Here is a 13,824-nt window from a genome sequence, read left to right as displayed (position 1 = left end):
CCTAGCAATTATGTGATTGAACACGAAAATTGCAATTGTTTTGCCGTCTGCCTCAAATGTAGGCATCGCCTCGGCCCACTTAGTAAAATAATCTACCGCAAGGATGATATACGCATGCCCCCCGGCCGAGTGAGGGTTACATGTAATAAAATCGATACCCCATTTAGCAAAAGGACCAACGGCAATTATAGGGTGGAGAGGAGCAGGTGGAGCGCACATCTTACGATAAAAAATCTGGCAGTTGTGGCATTTTCGGACCGTCGTAGTACAATCTTTAAACAAAGACGGCCAGAAGTAGCCAGCGCGCAATATCTTTTGGGCTGTGGCATACCCAGACATATGACCGCCACACGCTCCAGAGTGACAGTCATTTAGAACCCTTTCAGCCTCTTCGTGAGTTAAGCAACGTCAAAAAATAGAGTCCGCCCCACAGTGATAAAGAGTATCTCCAATAATTTTGAATTGTTGGGACTGGAATCGAATTTTCCGACGTTCCGACCTTGAAATTTCTGGCCGAAAGGATTGGATCTGGAGATAGACGATGATATCCCCATACCATGGATCTAAAATGCTGATTAGAAACAAGGATTCGTCCGCAATGGGCCCCTCCACCACAGTTTCCGTGTCAGCATGCGGGAAGTCACACATTAACTCCGCAAAAACTAAAGATTTCTTAGACTTAGATTTCTCAAACTCCAAGTCGAACTCCTGCAAGATAACGATCCATTTAGAGTACTTGCCCCCTAGCAATTGCTTGGTCAAAATGTAGATCATAGGGTTGCAATCCGGAATTACCGTAGTTTTACATAGTAAAATGTAGTGACGAAAACGTTGGACAGCTTGAACGGCTGCCAATTTCTCCACATGTGAGTATTTTAGCTCAGTTGGATTTAATGTTCGACTAAGGTAATATATCACATGTTCTGTTCCGAATTCATCTTCCTGAACTAAAACCATTCCAATGGTGGAATGGGAGGCGGTGAGATACAAGAAGTAATCCTGGTTGTAGTTGGGAGGATGCAACAACGGTGCATGGGTCAACGCGTGTTTGAGTGCATCAAAAGATTTCTGAGCTATCTCATCCCAATAGAATGGAGTGTTCTGTTTCAACAACCGGGTAAAACCCTTTGTAACCTCGGCGTAGTTAGGAATGAATCGTTGTAAAAAGTTTGCTTTCCCCTGCAAACTTTGGAGTTGGCAAAGACTCGAAGGAGGAGGCAAATTGATGATGGCTTCGACCTTCGAGGGATCAACGCGAATGCCGGCTTTCGAAACTACAAATCCCAGCAATCGACCCGTTTCTATACAGAAGACACATTTGTGTGGGTTCAACCGAATACGATAATTCCTACACCTCATAAAGATTGCTCATAAATGGACAAGGTGATCAGCTCGATGTAATGAATGAGCAGGCAAGTCATTGAGATAGGGTTGCATAATGTGTTTGATGTCATGAAATGCATAAGACATCGCCCTTTGAAAAGTTGCTCCGGCATTCTTAAGCCCAAAAGGTAACTTGCAATAAGAAAATGTCCCCCATGGACAAATGAAAGCCATTTTTGGTTGATCAACAGGTAGAATATTGATTTGATTGTATCTGGAAAAACCGTCCATAAAGGAAAATATTTCACTGCCGGCACAATCATCAATCATTTGATCGATATAGGGAGTTGGGTAATTGTCCTTTGGACAGGCTCGATTAATGTCCCTATAATCGATGCATATTCTTATTGTTCCCTGTTTTTTGTTAACCGGAACAATATTCGATACCCAATCCATTAGCGGGATCGGATAAATGAACTTTTTCAACTTCTGCTTTAATTGCAGTAGCTTTTCGTGGGTGAATCTGACGCAAACGTTGCCGGACGGGTTTAGTGTCCGGGTAAGTCTTGATCTCATGAACAACAATCGCAGGATCAATTCCTGGCATTTCCTCATAGGACCAGGCAAACACGTCGCGGAATTCTTGAAATAGGGCCTTATATAATTGAATTTCGTCATCTGTACACGAGGCACCTATATGAATGTTCTCAACAATTCCGGGCTTAACCGAAATGTCACTAGGAATAGTTCGAGAGATGTTTCCCAAATTTAACTCTGAATCGGGATGTTTCATTGGATTCTGAGGTTCCTTGACATATTCAGTCGTAAAAATTGATGAGAAATTATTTTCAAAACGACCATTCTCGGGTAAAAACGAAGACCTGTGATGGAGATCTTCCCATGGTAAATCATCTACACATAGGATTTCACGAATTTGCTCGTCAAAGTGAACAAGTTCAGAAAACGTAGTTAAATCTGAGGTTGATGTGAAAAGTGATTCCTCACGGACCACATTCATTAAGTCATTTTCGGTTGAACACAGGTCGGCAAAAGACTGCACGGCTTCATAGGCAATTTCATATGGACTCAAAGGCATGGAATTACCAAATGAGTCTATCTCAGATTCAGAAGGAATGATCCAAGGATCATCATAAACAATGGTGTCTGATGTAATCATATGAATGGTTACAAATGAAGATGATGCGTTGATTGGAGGAAAAGGAAAAGTTCCCAGTAAACCGGCATCTTTAACTAATCCTACTCCAACATCCTTATATGGGGTAGTCGTTTTACCAACATGCTGAATACTTTCCGAAGAGGCTGGGTTGGATGAAAAGTAAGCCAGCTGGTCTATTGTTACGATCTTTCCATTATGTGGAAACTTTATTATTCGAAAGACCGATGAAACGACCACTGTCATAGCGTAAGACCAACTTTGACCCAAGAGAAGGTTGTAATCTAGAGGGGCATCAACCACCTCCACATCTAGACTAACGGTTTTTCCTTCAACCCCTATAGGCAAATCCTGTAGAATGCCAAAAGGATGAAACCCACGGCCATCAAAGGCCTTAAGAATTGTCGGGGATTGATTTAGCGAAGGAGAACCAAGCGATCTCCAACACTGTATCGACATAATGCACGTTGAAGCTCCCTCATCAATTACAGTCCGATGAATAGGCCTGTTTTTTACTATCACTGGGATCTGGAAAGCCATTTGATGAGGGAGACGCGGTGTACTATTTTCTAGATCGAAAATTATTAGGTTCGGGTCCTGAACATCAACAGCTCCTATAGCCGACAAAAGTAATTTACGCTGTGCTGGACATGATTGTAGCACTTCCAAAGCCGACATTGCTGAGGGTGAAACAGCTAAATCCTCAACAATGTTATAATTCTGAGCCACTCTCCCATGTGGATTGAAAGCTGACTTTCGAAGTATACCCTTAGCGGGCGGTTTGATTACTAAGTCTGGATTAGGTTTCTCGATCTGTAGTGGATCGGAACCGGGAGCTGAGGTTGATGGATTAGAATGAGAAGATTCTGCTTCTTTGCCATCAACAGGACTTTTACTACCATAATCTTGCGATCGAGTCGCAATCCTAACATGGGACATCATCAATATGGGTTCTTCATTGGCACTCGAGGAAGAACCTATCATCTTACTGTCTTGACTTGGAAATGGATCCTTCAAAACAGCAGGAGTTTGGGAACCTTTGACGATCTTCGCAACCTCTGCACGATGAGGGCAGTCTCTTGTAAAATGTTCATCGTCACAAATGAGACATGGATAAGGAGGTTTGTGCTTTTCATCATTAGATTCCGCCTTTTCAGGTTTCTCCTTTGAACTTTTGTCTGTTTTATTCTTCTTCTTTCCTTTCTTCTTCCCACCGGATTTTGATTTAGCTGTAGATGACTCTACAACGTGAATATCGGCGGAAATCTCTGCAGAAGAATCTCCTGTTGGGGAATCAGGCAAGGTTATGATAGGAGAAGAATTCTTGGAAGACTTCTTCTTACTTTTAGTGTTAACCGTGCCAATCATGCCATCAGCGGCATGAGATCCCGAAGGAGCTGCAGCGATTTGATTTGACTTGGGAAGATCAGGGATCTTTTCGTGTAACGTACCTGACTGAGTATAAACCAAGTCAAGGTACTGTGCTTGAGCAATTACTTGCTCCTCAGTAACAACTCCGGCTTTAGCCACATCTTCAGTGATCTTTGGCAACAAAGATTTTACAAACCACTCTGCCAAAATCTGATCCGGAATAAATACCTTCACTAAACGCCGTCGACGTCTCCATTCATGAATATGATCAGAAATATAAGTGGATGTCGATTGCTTTAACGAAGTTAGTAATTCCGTGCCATTGTCATATCTGACTGGCAACTGGAAATGAGTTAAAAATGAGGTAGCTAACTGACTAAAATTATAAAAAGTGGCTCGCGGTAACTCAATGTACCACATGGCCGCGAGACCAATTAGAGTGCGCTGGAAAAGTCTAAGACGGATCGAATCATCTATGATGGAGTTAGACGCACACCAGAGGTGGTAAGTCATCACATGGTTCGACGGGTCCTCTCCTGATTTACCTTCGAACTTGGGAATGTCACTGGGCAACTTATTCGGCATTGGCGGCCAAAACGGAAGATAATTAATCGGATCGTTCGTTAGGCGCGACAAGTCAGGCAAGTCTAAAGTTGCGATAAATGGTAACTACCGATTAGGATCCCTAAAACTCTGGGTCATGAGACCAGCCCCAGGAGGAGGATATCCGGGAAAACTTGGAATAGGAATCGCGTTCGGGATATTGTATCCTCCCGAAAAACCAGGATTAACCGGACCGTACTGGGGTTGTTGAGGTTGTTGATAAGTGTACCCAAGGTACGGTTGATACTGATAGACTGGCTGCTGCACAGCAGGACTGAATTGGTACTGTCCCTGGTACGGTTCATAAGTGAATTGTGGTTGACTTGTGACAACCGTACTTAAACCAGGTTGTCCTACAGGCATCTAAATCGTAGTTTGAATCGTGGATCCAGACGGTGGTACAGATGTCTGAGGAGTAGATACAAGAACAGTAGAAACCGGAGCTGTCGATACTCCAGAAGTAGGTGGGGTAGATTGAACAGATGTTGCGGCAGTTGCAGCAGTCGTTTGAGATGGAGTACGAGGCGCAGTAGGCCCAGACTGAGAAACTACCGAAGGTACAGAAGTTTGAATGTTAGACTGGACTGGTTGCTGGGGTGTACCAGAAACTAAGGGTTGTCCCGTTTGAGATGACAACTATACACTTGGCTGCAACACCTGTTGGGTTTGCGATGGATCCCACACTATGTTCATTCCGGGGTACTGACCCATAACAGGTTGAGAATATTGAGGACCATAACCGGGTAGAGGGTAGGATTGATAATTGAAAGGTACATTTCCCGTTCCTTGAACATAAGATTGACCTTGGGGTGGTTGGAAAACTTGATTCGAGAACTGACCTTGGGGTAGATACCCTTGAGGCACGTACTGATACTGGGGTTGACCTTGAGGGATAAATTGATACTGGGGTTGACCTTGGGGTACATATTGAGTCTGGGGTTGACCTTGAGGAACGTACTGTACCGTAGGTACGTACTGTCCTTGAGGTTGCCCCCCAGATGCAAATTGTGTACCTTGAGGTTGCCCCCCAGGCGTTAACTGAGGCTGCCCCCTAGGCGGTAACTGGCCACCTTGAGGTTGAGAATTGGGAATAGAACCTGTCATCATAAGAATGTCTTCTACGCTCAATGGCTTTGTACCATTGCTTCCAGTTAATAACCCTTGCTCAATGGGTTGAGGAGATGCTCCCGAAAAAGTACAAGAAAGTGACTGATACCCAGAGGGAACAGAAGGACCGCCGTACAAAAAAGATTCAGGTGATTGAGTAAACATGGATGACTGACCTGACATATTTACGGGAGTATAAAAACCTCTAGGATGATAAGGAGCACGAGGTGGTGAAAAACTTAACCCTGGGTTTTCCAAATAATTAGTCAAAGAAAGATACCAAGTAGTACTCCTAGGCGGACTGTAAAAAATTGATTCACGCTCCCTTAGATCAAGAACAAGTTGATTTTCAGGGATAGGGATGCCTATTTCTTCTTCCGGAGCAAGTTCTTCAATAGCGATAAGTCCAGAAGGAAGATCTTGGGTAATTACTCTTTCTACCCTAGGTGAATCAGGACCACTAAAAGTTGGAGAGACAAACCCCGATGTTGGAGTAACAGGTTCAGATATCTCAGGTTCTTCACTTATATCACTAGTAGATGAAAAGCTACCAGCAAGTTCGGAAACTGAAATCGATTGCGGATCGTAACCCATTACTAGAGTTTGGTAATCAGGATGTACAACCAAAGAAGACTCTCCTTCTTCAGGTGACCCAAATTTACTACCACTAGGAGTTACGAGGACTTTCAAGCCTTCAAGCTGGATCGGGACTTCTTCAGGAGGTTGGCCCCGAAGTCTACGGGACTTCCTCAGTAAATCAGCCACGGTTACAAACTTAGGAGACTGGCCCCGAAGTCTACAGGACTGTCTTGGTAATTCAGCCACAGTTAAAAACTTTTAACTACTTCACACGCAAACAAAGTAAAATTTCAATGAAAAACACCTAAAGCCTCTGAAGAACCAAACAAATTTGAATCACACGCCTAAAGAATCTAGAGATCAAACACACACAAACAGTAACTTTCTGGACCGAAAACACTAGTTGGTGATGAAATCCAACGTCGCAGAATTCAGTACAGAAATGGCAGTTGGAACAGTTACCCCGGCAACCTGCTTAATGAATAGACTGGACCAAGTTCCTCCACTTAACCATCTCGAGTGAAGTGAACCCCCTAGAAAATCCAAGTGAGTCTAGCCGACGTCTGCTCCATGTACAGTGGGATCTTCCCACCATTGTCACCTTAGGAAGAATCCTAAAGAATATGGCCACTAAGGTTACCAATTGAGACAAATACACCTGGGGGAACAGTCTACGATCCGATACGCACGCAAGGGCAGAGTAGCAAGCTCAATCCCCTTGAAGGCTCCTTGACATAATCCAAGGTTTACCAACAAGTGACCCCAGGCTCCTCGACAATGGTTAATCTGAGGTTTACCGTTTTTAATACGTGAATATCTGGCGTCGTTCCCAATGAGGAAGGATTGATTCCCACACTGGTTCAGACACGATCTCGTGCTTCTCCTTTAAGAGGAGCTTTCCCAGAGCATAAATGCAACAATTGGATTTCTTCCTACCACAAGATACAGCTACTTGTTTGTTTTTACTGTCTTGGAGAGTTAATTACTCTCCTACTCCAAGACACTAGCCTAAGCTAAGTTGGTGTATCAGAGCCCTAGAAATAAAATGTTACTAGGTGAATTTTACTTTAAGTGTTAATTTGACTGGTTGTTGTTTAAGTCAAGAGGTGGTGGAGATCAAACTCGTGGTGTAAAGACTTGACTCGAAATCACTAAAAAGATGCACCTAAGATGATTTAAACAATCGTTTCTCTTCGATGAACTTCTAAACTAAGAAAGAGTTTGAGAATGCAAATACTTTGTAAACACAAATCTTTCTCAATTAAACAAATTAAAAGAAGAGCTTTTTCCTTTCCAAAGCACTCAAAATGAGACAACTAATTATTTCACAAAAATTTCCCTTTTTCATTTCAAAGCACTCAATCACTACAAAAAACAAACTTTTTTTCAAAAGAGATTTTTTTATTTATTTTGTAAATAAAACACTCAAAACTAATGAAAATGACTAACTTTGAGAGCTACAAACTATAAAAAGCTACTTGAAGTCAAAGCCTACTAAGTGTCTTTTTGAGGATGTTTTACTTAGCTAAATGTGAGCTAAGGACTAATTTATGCAGAATCACAATTAGTCAAAAAACAACCAATCTTTCGTTTTCTTTTTAAAAATGAAAATCCAAACTTTCAAATACAAGTTTTTCGAAATTTTGAAATGAGAAAACACAAAGCGGATTCCTCAACAAGGGGAGATTTCATAAATGGTCAGACTCATAAGAAGGTTGGTAGACACCAAGGTAATCTGAGGTCCCTACAGCTTCTAAGCTCAGAGCCACTACACAACCAAAAACGAAAAACAAGCCCAACAAGCAAAACTCCTAGGAATTCCACCTAAAACCCTAACACTAATGAAATTAAACCAAGGAAAGTTTTTGATAGGGAACAAGCAGGTCTGGGCAATGGCTAAAACCTATAAACAAATTCTAAATTGATAAAAAAGAGAAAAATTTAAAATTTCTCAAATTTTTGACAGGGTACGCAGGCAGCCTGTTTACACAAGTGCGTTCACGCTCTGTGCACAAAGAAAAAATGCGTATAGGTACGCACTGTGCTTAACTCAGAGGGTGCATACTTCTCCCAAAACTATGAAAAATAAAAATTGACTCAAAATTAACTAAATTCACCCAATCCCACAATCATCAAGTCAAAAACAGTAACACAAAATACAGTTTCTCAGGTCAAAGTATAAACAAGGAAAACAATCAAGTCCCCAGCGGAGTCGCCATTTTGTCACACGGAATGAGTCGATCTTGTGGACAAGATAGACCTTCCTAGAATCTAAAGAAGACCTAATGACAAGCAAACCAACCAGACACTATCTTTCTCTAAATATGCTTTAATAAACAATAGCAAACAAGTGTTTTTAGGGCCTACCTTTGGTCCAACGCAAGCTTGTGGATGCCCTCGCTCCTTTGATCCAAATGAGCTCCTTTTCGCGAATCTGCAAACACAAACAAGGAAAACAAATTAAATAGCACCTGAAAAGCCAATTGCATAAAACATATTTAACATGAAAGTCAAGGAGTCCATGAAACAAATAACATAAGATACTTGTTGAGAAAAATGAGTTTTATTTTATTAATTCAAAAGAAGAAGAACTTTACAACCTTTGCCTTGACGTTGTACAAGCTCCTCCCAGGGTCCAACAAGAAGTCTCCTCTACTTTGACAAGTTTCACTCACTCCCCAATGAAGCCAAAAAGGTATGTGATCTCTCCTCTTAAGCTCAACTAGGAAGTCTTAATTTCACCAGCATTTACCCTCAAAATGTTCAGCTTCTAACCTCCCTAGTCCTCACCCCAATGCCTGTATTTATAGTGCAATGGAGGGAAGTTACTAGGTCCTCCTTCAAAGGGATAGCTCCTTTAGTCAAGGGATTAGCTCCTTCTCTTTTGGGATGCATGAACCACCTCAGAGCGAACAATCCATGTCAAAATTCCTTCTAGAAAACTCTAGAATTAACCCAAAGTGAGTTTTTTAAGATAAAACTTGCGCCTTTTGACTTTCACAGGGGTCCGCACCTACACCGTTAGGGACAGAGTGGGTGGGTACGCAGCTTTTGTACACATAAGGTGCGGGCCCGCAGGTGACCATGAGAGAAAGTGCGGAACCAGAGTTACATTGATTTTTAATGTCTTTCTCCCATTTCCAAAGCTTGATTTGAAGAGCTGAGGTCTTAGACTTGCTCAGGAGGACAGTACAAGTGATGATAGACCCATACTGACTGCAAATAATCATGGTGACGATATTTTTGTGTAACAGAATCTTATCATAAGCCTATGATGTCCTTTAATCCTCAATTATCTTTCCTGGCAACCTTGGAACTACCTGATGTGTCCAAGCTAACGAACGATCCAATCCTTCATAATCCATATTGGCCACCAGTTTCGACCAAAATTCCCGGTGATTGTCCTAAATTTGACAGTAAGTCAGGAGAGGACCCTCAAGCGCATGTCATGACTTATCACTCATGGTTCTCATCTAACTCATGGCTTGAAGATTCTATCCGCCTTCATCTTTTCCAATGGACTCCCACTGCCACTGTGAAATGGTATATTGAGCTTGCTCATGGAACTTTCCAGGCTTTCAATTCGCTTGCGATGGCATTTCTTACCCACTTTCAGTTTCCGATTCGTTATGAAACGAGAACACACCTCCTTACTTCTCTAAAACAGGACACAGCAATGCACATCTCCGATCATATTCACAAATGGCGAAGACATCGTCATTTGATTAAGTTCTAGATCCCTGATCAGCTTCTGACTGACTGGTTTACTACCTCGTTTGTTGGTCCGATAGCCCGAGATATTGCCATGGGGGCATGTGTTACTGAAGAGCAAGCTATCATGCATGCTCAGTACCTCAATTTGGTTTATTCCCAATCTGGTACGTTGTATGATTACTTGCCTGACGCTTCGCGACCCGGAACTACTAAGGCTTCGTCAATGCCATCCGTCAACGGTGTTATTGGTTCCGTTGCTTCATCCTCCCGAAAGTTTTCCATGACCCTTGCGAAGCCAAAATCTATTGTTCCTAGTGAAAATGCTTCTCAGGCCACATCTAATACTGGTAAAACTTCTGAAGTCAATGCCGTCCAGTCCACCATGGCAGATAAAGCTTCGAAAGGTAAGAAAAATGGGAAAGGAAAAAATAAAGCCGATCCACCAAAGAAGGGCCCTCCTAAGCCTCTGGTCGATGATGGTACTAAACGCAAACCCAAGTACCCTTGTCTCATCTGTGATGAGGATCACTACACTAAAGACTGTCCTAGACTGTTTGAGGTTATTCATTTGCTTAAGGGGACTCCTGGAACTCCTGTTGTGCTTAAAGAGCCTTTTCCCTGTCAATAAACCCAAATGGTGGTCGATCAACCTCAGTCCTCTTCAACTTTTGGCTCTCAAGTTTTTTTGGCTGGGACTATTCCCATTCATATAAGTACTTGATCGAAATAATATCCTCCACCTGCCGGTAAGGAACCTGAAGTCCCTTCAAATGTTCCTTCATCTAGTTCTGGTCCTCTCAATAGTGAACGGACTTGCACTGAGTCAGTCATTTGACCTCCTACCAAGGGTGTGCTCCAGAAATATTCTTATAACCCCAATGCTCATGCCACGCAGCACTATAGCATTGTTGAGGACTTAGCCCAAGCCCCTTCGGCTATGTTTGCTTTGGAAGTCCTCCAGAGTTGTCCCTCCCAAAGGAAGTCTCTGTTATTAGCCATTGGTGGCATTGACCCAGCCGATTCAGACTTGATCACTTTCAATCTTGGCAATCATGTACCACGATTGCCTCATCAGATTGCTTTCCTCATTCAAGTCATCATTAACTCGAAGAATATTCATCATACTATTATTGATGAGGGCACCTCCACTTGCATCATGTCTGTTGCTTGTTGGAAGGCTATTGGTTCCCTGACGTTGAGTCAATATCCTAATACTTTGGAAGCCTTCGATGGAAGAGATTCCCATCCATTTGGTATCCTCCCGTACTTTCCTATCACTCTAGAGGGGAAGACAGTTGAGGTTGAAGTCGAAGTTGTTGACACAAATTTGACTTACAACCTTTTGTTAGGTCAAAGCTGGACATATGCCATGTGTGTTGTGGCCTCATCTCTATTCTATGTCCTTCATTTTCCCCACCAAGGGAAAGTCATCACGGTTGATCAACTATCTTTCTTCACCTCCTATTCTTCTGATGGCAACTTTCCGTTTATGGAGCATACCACTGTTCCCTATGAAAGTGTAGGCGCTAGACTCTTCAAAGATCCTGCTCTTATGGGTCTCTTTTCGCTCCCACCTCCCAACATCGCCCCCATTAACATGATTTCTATCTGTTATGATCCTTGGTTCATTCCCTCCGTCAATCAGGTAGACTCCTAGGGTGACGTCATGCCATTGAGTCCCATCGAACTAAACTATGTAGAAATTGTTTCAGCATCGGCTTCATCCTCTGATCTTGCTCCACTGAGCAGATCTCGACACCTATGTGCAATCCCCTTGGCTTGGAGATGTTGTTTCTTCAGATACGTTACAGGAGACTTTTCCTTCTGATGAAGCAATTTTAGAGACTATGTCTTTTGAGGATCCTCCTTGGTCCACTCATCACCATCATTCCTCGTTTCTCCCAAGCCCTAGGGCCATGACTACCTGTCTAGAGAACTTTGCTTCCTATATTCCCTCTTAGCCACTTCAGATGCCTATTCAGATTCATGAAGCTTTCTCTGAAGGCAATATGGGGAATATTACGCAAACTATGCCCATCGACATCTCTGTCCAAATAGAGATTGTCGAGAATATTCACATTGGAGTTACCTATACTCCCGAGGAGATTCAACTATATACCAACCTTTTCAAAGAATTTCGCAAAGTTTTCGCTTGGTCATATGAAGAAATGCCTGGTATTGACCCTAGTATTGTGGTACACAAGATCCCTACGTATCCTGGTGCCAAACCAGTTCGACAACATTTACGCCCTGTGCACCCGAGAAAAGTCGCAGCTATTAAAGGAGAAGTTGAAAAACTTCTCAAGGCAGGGTTCATTTACCCTATCCCACTGACTGACTGGGTCTCTAATATTGTCCCTATGACCAAAAAGTAGGGCACTATTAGGGTTTGTGTTGATTACCGCGACATCAATCGCGTGTGTCCAAAGGATAATTATCCTACGCCCTTTATCGACCAGCTCATCGATGATTGTGCTGGGAGTGAGATTTTCTCATTTATGGACAACTTTTCTAGTTACAACCAGATTAATATTTCACCTGCCGATCAACACAAAACTGCCTTCATCTGCCCGTGGGGTACCTTTGCTTACAAGAAGCTTCCTTTTGGCCTTAAGAATGTCGGTGCCACCTTCCAGCGAGCAATGTCCTATGCATTTCATGACATCTGACACATTGTTTAGCCGTATCTGGATGACCTTCCGGCTCATTCAGCTAAGCGTTCTGACCATCTAAACCACCTCCGCGAGATTTTTCTTCACTGTAGACATTATCGTATTCGTCTCAATCTACATAAGTGTGTCTTTTGCATCGAATCTGGCAGACTTCTCGGGTTTTTCGTCTCTAAAGAGGGCATTCTTCTAGATCCCCTCAAAGTTGAAGCTATATTGAATCTCCCGCCTCTTGCTTCTTTACATCAATTGCAGAGTTTGTAGGGAAAATCCAATTTCCTACGTCATTTTATCCCTAACTACGCCGAGATTACTAAAGGTTATATGCATCTCCTTAAGCGTGACACTCCCTTTGTTTGGGATGACACTGCGCAAAAGTCATTCAAGCAACTCAAGACACTTCTTGTTTCTACTCCCTTATTTCGTCCACCTGATTACCATCGTGACTATACTCTTTATCTCACTACTGCTGATAGCACTATTGGCATGGTTTTAGTTCAAGACAATGACGATGGTTCCGAACACGTTATCTATTATCTCAGCCGCAACCTCCTTGACATTGAGACTCAATATGCTTATATCGAGAAGCTCACTTTGGCAGTCGTTCACACTGTCCAACGTTTCCGTCATTATATTTTGTTGCGCACGATGACCGTGATTTCCAATTGCAACCCGATGACGTACATCTTGTCACGTCAATTGCTGGGGGCCAAATACTCAAAATGGACCGTTATCCTTCAAGAGTTCGATTTGGAGTTTACTACCACCAAGTCTAAGAAGTCACTTGTCTTCGTTGAGTTGATTTTCTCATTACCATCTACTACCGCTCCCTCTCGGATAGAGGATCGCATCCCAAACGACACTCTTTTCTTGATCAGTACCCTCGACCCCTGGTATGGTGACATTATTGTCTATCTCCAAACATCTTCTTTCCATCCTGATTTGTCTAAGGATGCTCGACGACATATTCGCCACCATTCTCAGCCTTATCGTATCATTGGGGACACTTTGTACCATCTCAGTGTTGATTCAGTTCTCCATCATTGTTTGACGTTCGAGGAAGCTGAAAGGGTCTTGAATGACTGCCACTCTAGCGCATGTGGTGGTCATATGTCTGGTTATGCTACTACCCAAAAAATCCTCTGTTCTGGTTACTTTTGGCCCTCTATTTTTAAAGATTGAATTCTCGTTGTCCATTCCTACCACATGTGCCAAAATTTACCAATGGAAGATGCATGCACCACCGTCACCTTTGCATCCTGTCATTATCGTTGGCCCTTTTTC

This window comes from Pinus tabuliformis, chromosome 2_2, assembly GCF_031772625.1.
Source record: "Pinus tabuliformis cultivar Carrire ecotype Pingquan chromosome 2_2, CPIR1, whole genome shotgun sequence".
NCBI classification, from domain to species: domain Eukaryota; kingdom Viridiplantae; phylum Streptophyta; class Pinopsida; order Pinales; family Pinaceae; genus Pinus; species Pinus tabuliformis.
The sequence above is the reverse complement of the archived record's forward strand: the minus strand, read 5'-3'. Positions refer to the sequence as shown.